The 9,217-nt window shown below is 37.6% G+C and overlaps 1 pseudogene; it reads right to left on the reverse strand.

Moving 5' to 3' along the window:
• Positions 1-868: 868 nt before the first annotated feature.
• On the reverse strand, positions 869-8,124 carry LOC128779055 (enhancer of rudimentary homolog; annotated as a pseudogene).
• Positions 8,125-9,217: the final 1,093 nt, after the last annotated feature.

The following is a 9,217-nucleotide window of genomic DNA, read 5'->3' on the forward strand; positions in this document are numbered from 1 at the left end:
CGATTGGAAAGAGAGAAGGGAATCACTGTTGGGTCAAATTCACTGCCTGAAGAGTTGAAGGCCTAAGTAGACTTTCTTCTCCATGATACAAGAGGAAAAGTGGCATTTTCCAGTTTCAGTAAACCTTTTGGAAAAGTTCTTTTTTCTTCAGCTGCTTTTTGAAAAATAAAATTGTTATGGAAGTTTTGAGCATACATAAAATTAGAAAAAATAGTAGGATAAATCTCCATATGCCTGTTGCCCTGATTCATCTATTATCAGCACATGGTGGGCCCTATTTTATCCACACCGTCTCTCCTATGCCTTACCCCTATCTGTTGGATAACTTGGAGTAAATAGTACACACAATATTACTTCACTCGTAAATATTTCAGTATGTATCTCTAAGAGATGAGACACTATTTTTTTAAATCACTATTACAGCTTACCCCCCCCTCAAAAAACTACTTAACATGATTTCTTCTTAAAAAAAAAAAACAAAACCTTAAAGAACATTTGTTTTTCACTAAGACCTGATCTTGAAGATACAATGAAACTGTCACTACTCCCACCCCAACTTGAACAAGGGTTAGTATGGTGAATGTTATAAAGCAGATATGAATAGTTTGAAGGACTGGGACCAGTATTCACTGACAAAAATCAACTTCTGTCTATATTATTAAAAGGTTTATGTTAAATAGAAGTTGGGGGCAAGGGGCCATGGGGATTTCAGATTGACCAAGGTCCTCCCATTTCATCGAATACATTCAATTCTGGCTAGAGTGTACACAATGGAAACAGGATTCCTAGAACACAAAACTTCCCCTGCAGCACACTGGACATACCTGTGTTCCAAGCCCACCCCCAACCCCCAATGCCTCCTACTCAACTATTTCCTGGCATGTTGGACCTGCCGACAAGGGAGCATGTAGATTTTCTCTTTAATCCAGTCCTTGTTGTGAGGTTGGCATGCCTGGGTATTAGCTCTGCAAACAAGGCAGCTGAGGTCTGCCAGATCATCGATAAAATCAACTGACTGATATCATATGTGATAGAGGGGCTGTTGGGATTCATTCTCTTCGGATGCTCTTCATAATTTTACAAATGCATTCAATGCCTTCATTCACAGATTCAAAGGTAAGTTCTGCCTTCTGGCCTCTTGCTAGGCTGTACTGGCAAAATGGTGTGAGACGTGGCCCCAACCAAACTCTTTCTGCTGCTGCTGCGGATGCCACCACTACATGAAACACTATTTCTTTAATATCATTAAATACATTTTCAGTATTCACCAAGTTTACCTTATTTTTCCATAACATTTTTTAAACTGACTTGTTTGAATGAGAATTCAAATAAAGTCCATGTATTGCATTTGGTGTTTCCTAAAATTCTTTAAATCTATAAATTTTCTCCTCCCCCTTTCTCTTTTTTAATGCATTTATTTGTTGAAGAAACTGGATCTTGTGTCTTATAGCATATCCTACACTCTGGGATTAGCTGATTTCATCCCTGTGGTGTCATTTGACATGTTTGTCTGTGTATTTCCTTTGTGTATTTCCTGTAAACTGGTAGTTACATGTAGCTAAGATCCTTGATCATATTCAAATTCAATGTTTTGGTAGAACATTTCATAAGTGTTGCTGTGGACTCACTATTATATCACATCAGAGGCATCTGATGCTTGACACACTTTCTTTTCATTGTATTTTATTTTATCTTATTTTATTTTTTGTCATGTTAAGATTGACTGGAGGTTTCAGATATTTTCAGCCTGACCCATGCATCATTTCCCAGATGGTTTTAGCAACCCTGGATGACCATTGTCTATAGCTATTATTTCATTAGGGGCTACAAAAGATAGATATTTTAATTTAATCATTCCTTTTGTAATTACTAAGTGGAATTCTTCTATAGAGAAGAATTACTTTTCATCAATTATTTGATTACACTAGAATCTAGTTAGTACACGAACGTGGGATAATTTATCCCCCTTTAGAAAATCTTAGAATGAGAGGTTCATGCCCTAATAAACCTTCAAATGGAACCACTGATTTTTTAAAAATATATCATTATAACCTCATAGATTTTTTTTAACTTGGCGTGACATGTATTGTATGTTTGTATTTTTTTTTATTTGAGTGTACTTGACACATTGTGTTCATTAGTTTCAGTGCACAAGGCAAGAAATAACAAGTTTTGGGTAGGATGTGGAGAAAAAGGAACCCTGGCACTCTGTTGGTGAGAATGTAAATTGTTACATCCACTGTGGAAACCAGTATGACCTCATAGATTCTTAAAAAACATATCTGATTTAATTCGTTATAGTTATTATACTTTTTGATGCACAAACTATCTCATCTTTGGCCAGTGGGAGTCCCTTTCACTTGGCTCCTATTATCTCTTGACATGACCTCAGTGAATGTGGATAGCTTCTTTGCTTTCTCGTATGACAGGATGTTGTAGGCTTATATTGATTTGTTGCACCAGACCTGGAGTCAGCCATCTTGCTGAGGATTTCAGCGTTAATTTTTATTATTATTATTATTATTATTATTATTATTTAGAAATGGTATTTAGAAACCACAATCTGGACACTAGGGGCACTCCTTGTCACTGAGTGAGTTATTGCTAACTAGACTTTCTAGTTATTGCTTCTAGAAGAGTTAGGTAATAATTTTTTAAAATTATACCATGAGTATATTTTAACTTGGTTGAAATGGAAGTCTACAAACCTCATTGTTCTGTATTTCCTTTAACCATGCTTCAGGATTTTATAAGATTCAGCTTAGGGAAAATTGAGTTCATGATATTTTGTTGGGTTTAGTGAGTTATATCTATGTGATTTTTCAATCACTATTGTGTAGTTAAGCCACTGCTGGCCATCAGTGTATGAATGCCCTCTATGGTTCCTGGAAACAGAAATATGGATAGTAGAGTAAAAGCTAGGCATGCAATGCATGGAACTGGAAGCTGATCTCTGGAAAATTCATTCAGTCATCAGATGCGTTTAATTGTTAGTGGAGAATTTGGTTCTCATCAAAATCTATTTTCAATGGAAGTGCTGTGCTGTCCGGGAATATATTTGATAATGTATACAAATGATAATATATGCAAATTAAAAAGCAGCATATATTTTTAAAAATTTATGGTAATCATGCAAAATAGAACTTATCAAAATTCCTGTTTGTAGGGCACAAATTTACAACAGAACTATACACAACAAAAGCATATTTTTGTAATGCTGCATATTTTATGCATCCCAGTTATCAATAATAAAATTTTTTTGATTCCAGAAAATATTAAATTTTCATTCTATTCTCATTGTAAAAATGGATATTAGAAAGTGTAGGAAAGAATATCCAACGGAAAAAAGACAGTCTTTTTAACAAATGGTGCTGGGAGAACTGGACAACAACATGCAGAAGAATGAAACTAGACCACTTTCTTACACCATTCACAAAAAATAAAGTCAAAATGGATAAAGGACCTGAATGTGAGATAGGAAACCATCAAAACCCTAGAGGAGAAAGCAGGAAAAAACCTCTCTGACCTCAGCTGCAGCAATTTCTTACTTGACACATCTCCAAAGGCAAGGGAATTAAAAGCAAAAAAATGAACTATTGGGACCTCATCAAGATAAAAACCTTCTGCACTGCAAAGGAAACAATCAACAAAACTAAAAGGCAACCAACAGAATGAGAAAAGATATTTGCAAATGACATATCAGACAAAGGGCTAGTATCCAAAATCTATAAAGAACTCACCAAACTCCACACCCAAAAAACAAATAATCCAGTGAAGAAATGGGCAGAAAACATGAATAGACACTTCTCTAAAGAAGACATCCAGATGGCCAACAGGCACATGAAAAGATGCTCAATGTCACTCCTCATCAGGGAAATACAAATCCAAACCACACTCAGATATCACCTTAACGCCAATCGGAGTGGCTAAAATGAACAAATCAGGAGACTATAGATGCTGGAGAGGATGTGGAGAAACGGGAACCCTCTTGCACTGTTGGGGGGAATGTAAACTGATGCAGCCACTCTGGAAAACAGTGTGGAGGTTCCTCAAAAAATTAAAAATAGATCTACCCTATGACCCAGCAATAGCACTGCTAGGAATTTACCCAAGGGATACAGGAGTGCTGATGCATAAGGACACTTGTACCCCAATGTTTATAGCAGCACTTTCAACAATAGCCAAATGATGGAAAGAGCCTAAATGTCCATCAACTGATGGATGGATAAAGAAATTGTGGTTTATATACACAATGGAATACTATGTGGCAATGAGAAAGAATGAAATGGCCTTTTATAGCAACGTGGATGAAACTGGAGAGTGTTATGCTAAGTGAAAGAAGTCATACAGAGAAAGACAGATACCATATGTTTTCACTCTTATGTGGATCCTGAGAAACTTAACAGAAGACCATGGGAGAGCAGAAGGAAAAAAAAAAGTTAGGGAGAGAGCCAAACCGTAAGAGACTCTTAAAAACAGAATAAACTGAAGGTTGATGGGGGGTGGGAGGGACAGGAGGGTGGGTAATGGGCATTGAGGAGGGCACCTGTTGGGATGAGCACTGGGTGTTGTATGGAAAACAATTTGACAATAAACTTCATATTAAAAAAAAAGAAAGTGTTCTTACATAAAGAGATGATAAAAAAAATTGCAGCCAATACTACAGAGAAGGTAAATATTACAAAAATATCTTAGGGCAGTTATTAATTAATAAGAATATGCTTTTTTTCAGATTCTGACAGTTGAGTATTTGTTAGGTATTAAAATTTGGGTTTTTTTTTTGGCGGGGGCGCCTGGGTGGCTTGGTCGGTTAAGTGTCCGACTTTGGCTTAGGTCATGATCTTGCAGTTTGTGGGTTCGAACCCCGTGTCAGGCTTTGCACCGACATCTCAGAGCCTGGAACCTGCTTCAGATTCTGTGTCTCCCTCTCTCTCTGCCCCTCCCCTGCTTGCACTCTGTTTCTCTCTCAAAAATAAACACTAAAAAAATTTTAAGCTTTGGGTTTTTTAAAAATTCTTATTTATTATTTAAAAATTTTAAAATTTTAAGTTTGTTTGTTTGTTTATTGAGAGAGAGAGAGAGAGAGACAGAGAGAGAACGTGGGAGGGGCAGAGAGATAGAAGGGGAGGAGAGAATCTCAAGAAGGCTTCACACTGGCAGCACAGAGCCTGATGCGAGGCTCGAACTCATGAACCTGAGCTAAAACCAAGAGTTAGTTGCTTAACTGACTGAACCGCCCAGGTGCTCCATATTTATTATTATTTTTTAAGTTTGCTTCACACCCAGCGTGGAGCCCAATGAAGGGCTTAAACTCAGGACCCTGGGATCAAAACCTGAGCTGAGATCAAGAGTTAGACGCTTAACCAACTGAGACACCCAGGTGCCCCTAAACTTTGTGTTTTTGTGTGATTTTTCTTCTCAATAGAAACAAATATGTACTTCCATATCAAATTTTGTATTGTAATTATATATTGTTATTTTTTTTAATTTTTAAAAATTCTTATGTTTATTTGTTTTGAGAGAGAGAGAGAGAGAGTATGAGTGGGGGGAGGGGCAGAGAGAGAGGGAGACACAGAATCAGAAGCAGGCTCCAGGCTCTGAGCTATCAGCACAGAGCCCTACGTGGGGCTCGAACTCACAGACCACGAGATCATGATCTGAGCTGAAGTCGGATGCTTAACTGACTGAAACACACCGAAGCCCCTATATTTGTAGTTATTTTTTTAGGTAAGCCCCTCAAATTGTAGAAACCTCAGACTCCACAAAATATGGAGCTGCTGAGTGTTGGTTATTCTTTCTTTCTTTATCCTCCCTCCACTTTAAAAAAATAAAAAAATCAGGTGTAATTAGTGTACAGTGTTATATTAGTTTCAGGTATACAATATAATGAATCAAGGGTTCTATACATTACTCACTGCTCATCATAAGTGTACTGTTAATACTCTTCACCTATTTCACCCATCCCTCACTCACTTCCCCTAGGTAACCATCAGTTTGTCTCTATAGTTAAGAGTCTTTTTGGTTTGTCTCTTTTTTCCTTTGTCCATTTGTTTTGTCTCCTAAATTCCACATGTGAGTGAAATCATATGGTATTTGTCTTTCTCTGACTGACTTATTTAACTTAGCATAATACCCTCTAGATCTATTCATGTTGTTGCAGATGGCAAGATTGCAAGATTGCATTCTTCTTTATGTCTGAATAATATTCCACTATCTATATATATATTATATATAGATATATATATTTTATATATATTTTATGTATATTTTATATATATATTTTATATATATATATATATTTTATATATATATAGTTGGGTTGTTTCCATATGTTGGCTATTGTAAATAATGCTGCACTAAATATAGGGGTTGTGTGTATCTTTTTGAATTATTATTCTAATTTTCTCTGGGTTGTTCTTTATTTAGACTCTCCTAGTTTTAGCCCTTCTCTCCTTCTCTGTCCATTTTGTGCCCTGGAGCACAGGGGCAGATTGTCATAGCTGGGCTTATGTGTTGTGCTCTTTGACTTCTAGATGGGTTGAGCCAGAGAGGTACCAGCTAGAGTTGAAAAGGAAAGAAAAAGTTAGTATATCTATTTCTTTTGCTTTTTTCTTGTCTCTCACCATTGTTGGAACAGTGAGTGTGCTTCCCTAGGCATCAGAACTACTTGGTGGAAAGCTTTTTCTCTGTGGTTTCAGCTTGTATGGGGCTGTGATAACAATATTTTCTTCCTTTTTCCCTTCAGGCCTTGAATGTAATGGCATTCTCCAAGATGCCCTGCCATCCTTGTTGATTTCATTAATCCTCTTCGCATTTAAGTAATAGTCCTCTTGTTAAGTTCTTTCAGTTAAACTTTTCTGAGTGTGCCATTTGTTTCCTGCTGGTACTGAGATAAGTGAGTAGGGAAGGCTGGGATGGGGAATTAGTTGAAGCTTGTTGGCTCCTTTTTTTTTTATTTAAAAAAAAAATTTTTTTTAACGTTTATTTTTGAGACAGAGACAGAACATGAATGGGGGAGGGGCAGAGAGAGAGGGAGACACAGAATCGGAAGCAGGCTCCAGGCTCTGAGCCATCAGCCCAGAGCCCGATGCGGGGCTCGAACTCACGGACCGCGAGATCGTGACCTGAGCTGAAGTTGGACGCTTAACCGACTGAGCCACCCAGGCGCCCCATTGTTGGCTCATTTTGATACACATGGTACTTCAGCTTGCACTTCCCTTTTTGTCTGAAAGCTTTGCTGTATCCGGACCCTGTCTAGGGCATGGGACCCTTTGCCAAGGCAGGGATATCTTGTGCTTAGGTTTTAGGCTTCATTGGGATGCCACATACCCACTTTCCCTAAGGGCATGCTTTCTCCTTGGGATGTCAACACTGAGTAACATGTGAGTGATTCCCTAAGATATCTGTATTCTATTCTCTATATAGTGTTTAGAATTATTCCCCTTTTGCTGCCTGTTGCTCATATAGGTACATCCCTCTTTTCCTTCTTCCTCTAGTATCTTTAATATAATATATGCAGCTGGTTTTATTATTTCAAGTAACTTACGATCTTACAGAAATCCCCAAGGGAGGATACTGAGGATCAGAATGAAATGGGTAAAAAGAAAAATATAAGGAGAATAACACAAACTAAAGTTCCGTTATTATGCCCCCAGACCACCCAGAATTGTTGCAGGGTGTTTATTATGTGGTACAGAGTGTTTCTTGGAGCCCACTTGGGGCAGATCTTGGCTTGCTTACTTTCGGATCCATATTCTGTATTTATCTGCCCTGTTCTGTACTACAAGAAACTATATTTTTCAGGACTCTAGCCTTCTAGTATCATTGTAGGTTTGACCAATGGACTACACTGGCATAAAGGAGACCCGAAGAGGGAGAAAAGACTTCTCTCTTCTTTGCTTTTGGTAGCATCTCTGGCAGCATTCCTGTGCCTCCTGTGTGGTTCCAGATTCTGCTGGAAAATGTCTCTCTTTATGGCTCCCTTGGGAAGGCCCACTATCACCCCATTTTGTACCCAGTGACCTCTGCTTGTGGATTTGGGAACACCACCTCTTCTCTGTGTTTCTCCAGTCCTAGGGAAGTGCCATCTTGTTCTTGTTGCTGATCTCTGGGATGTCTCACCATCTCCAGTTCAGCTCCTTATTTTTTTTCATCACTGGTTCAATCAGTTCCCTATATTAAATTCTATCTGTTTGAAATACCTTAAATGGTTTATGTTTTCTGATTGAAATCCAAATGATACATTGTGTTTCTTCCCAAAGGGGGAACTTGTGTTTTGCTAAAATCCCATCTTTGCCAGAGATTTGCTGTATAAAAAAAAAAAAAAAGAAAGCAACCTGATCAATGTAATTTAAATAAAATGAGATTTATTGCAAATATTTACTGCTCATGAAATCCAAGATTTATTGCAAGCACACAGAAAATGAAATCTGTTCTACTCTCTGGGCAGGCTCAACCTTCAGGTGATAGTATGGATAAGTAGATCAAACTAAGCCACAGCTGACTATTTTACTGCAATCTCAGATAAAGTTATACAAGGCTTCTGGAGAAAACCCTTCCCTCTCTTCAGTCTATGGTTAGTTTCCAGTAGTGTTCTTAACAAGGGAGGAAAAAAAGGAAAAAATGTGGTTGTGTAACTATATTATTTACCATCCACTTAGACTTCAACAGAGACTATGGGAGAAGTAACAGATCAGTGGTACCCAGAAGACTTTCCATAATACAGGCTTATGTTAACTTTCAAATTTCAAAATCTGTTGCTTGCTGACTTCATTTTATCCTATGTAATTAACTCCTCTCATACATCTTCCAGACCTCTTTTTAATTTTTTTAACTTTCTTCTCATGTAATTTTTCTATTATAACATCTTTATCATGGGGAAAGAGCCTTATGTCCAGGACAAAAAGAATGGTTATGCACAGACCCCGTAGTCCATTTGGTCAAACTGTAGCTATAATTGTGAGGTATCATTTCATTTTATGTAAACATTCTCCAGTTCCCCCTGCATTGGTTTGACCATTTTTGTAATGTTTGAAGAACTTGAAAATGTCCTCAATTTCACTGACTATCCATGTTTTATTTTTAATTGTTCCTTTCTTCCAATGAAATACCTGGTCTATACTGCTTTCTCAAATTATGTTGTGGAATGGGTCAGAAGCTGGGTAATAGGGGACTTCAGCAGAAGGAGTCTGTGGTTTCCATTGTGACTGCCCATGAT

The sequence above is a fragment of the Panthera pardus genome, unplaced genomic scaffold (genome assembly GCF_024362965.1).
Source record: "Panthera pardus isolate Hobbes unplaced genomic scaffold, ASM2436296v1 HiC_scaffold_22, whole genome shotgun sequence".
Lineage (NCBI taxonomy): Eukaryota > Metazoa > Chordata > Mammalia > Carnivora > Felidae > Panthera > Panthera pardus.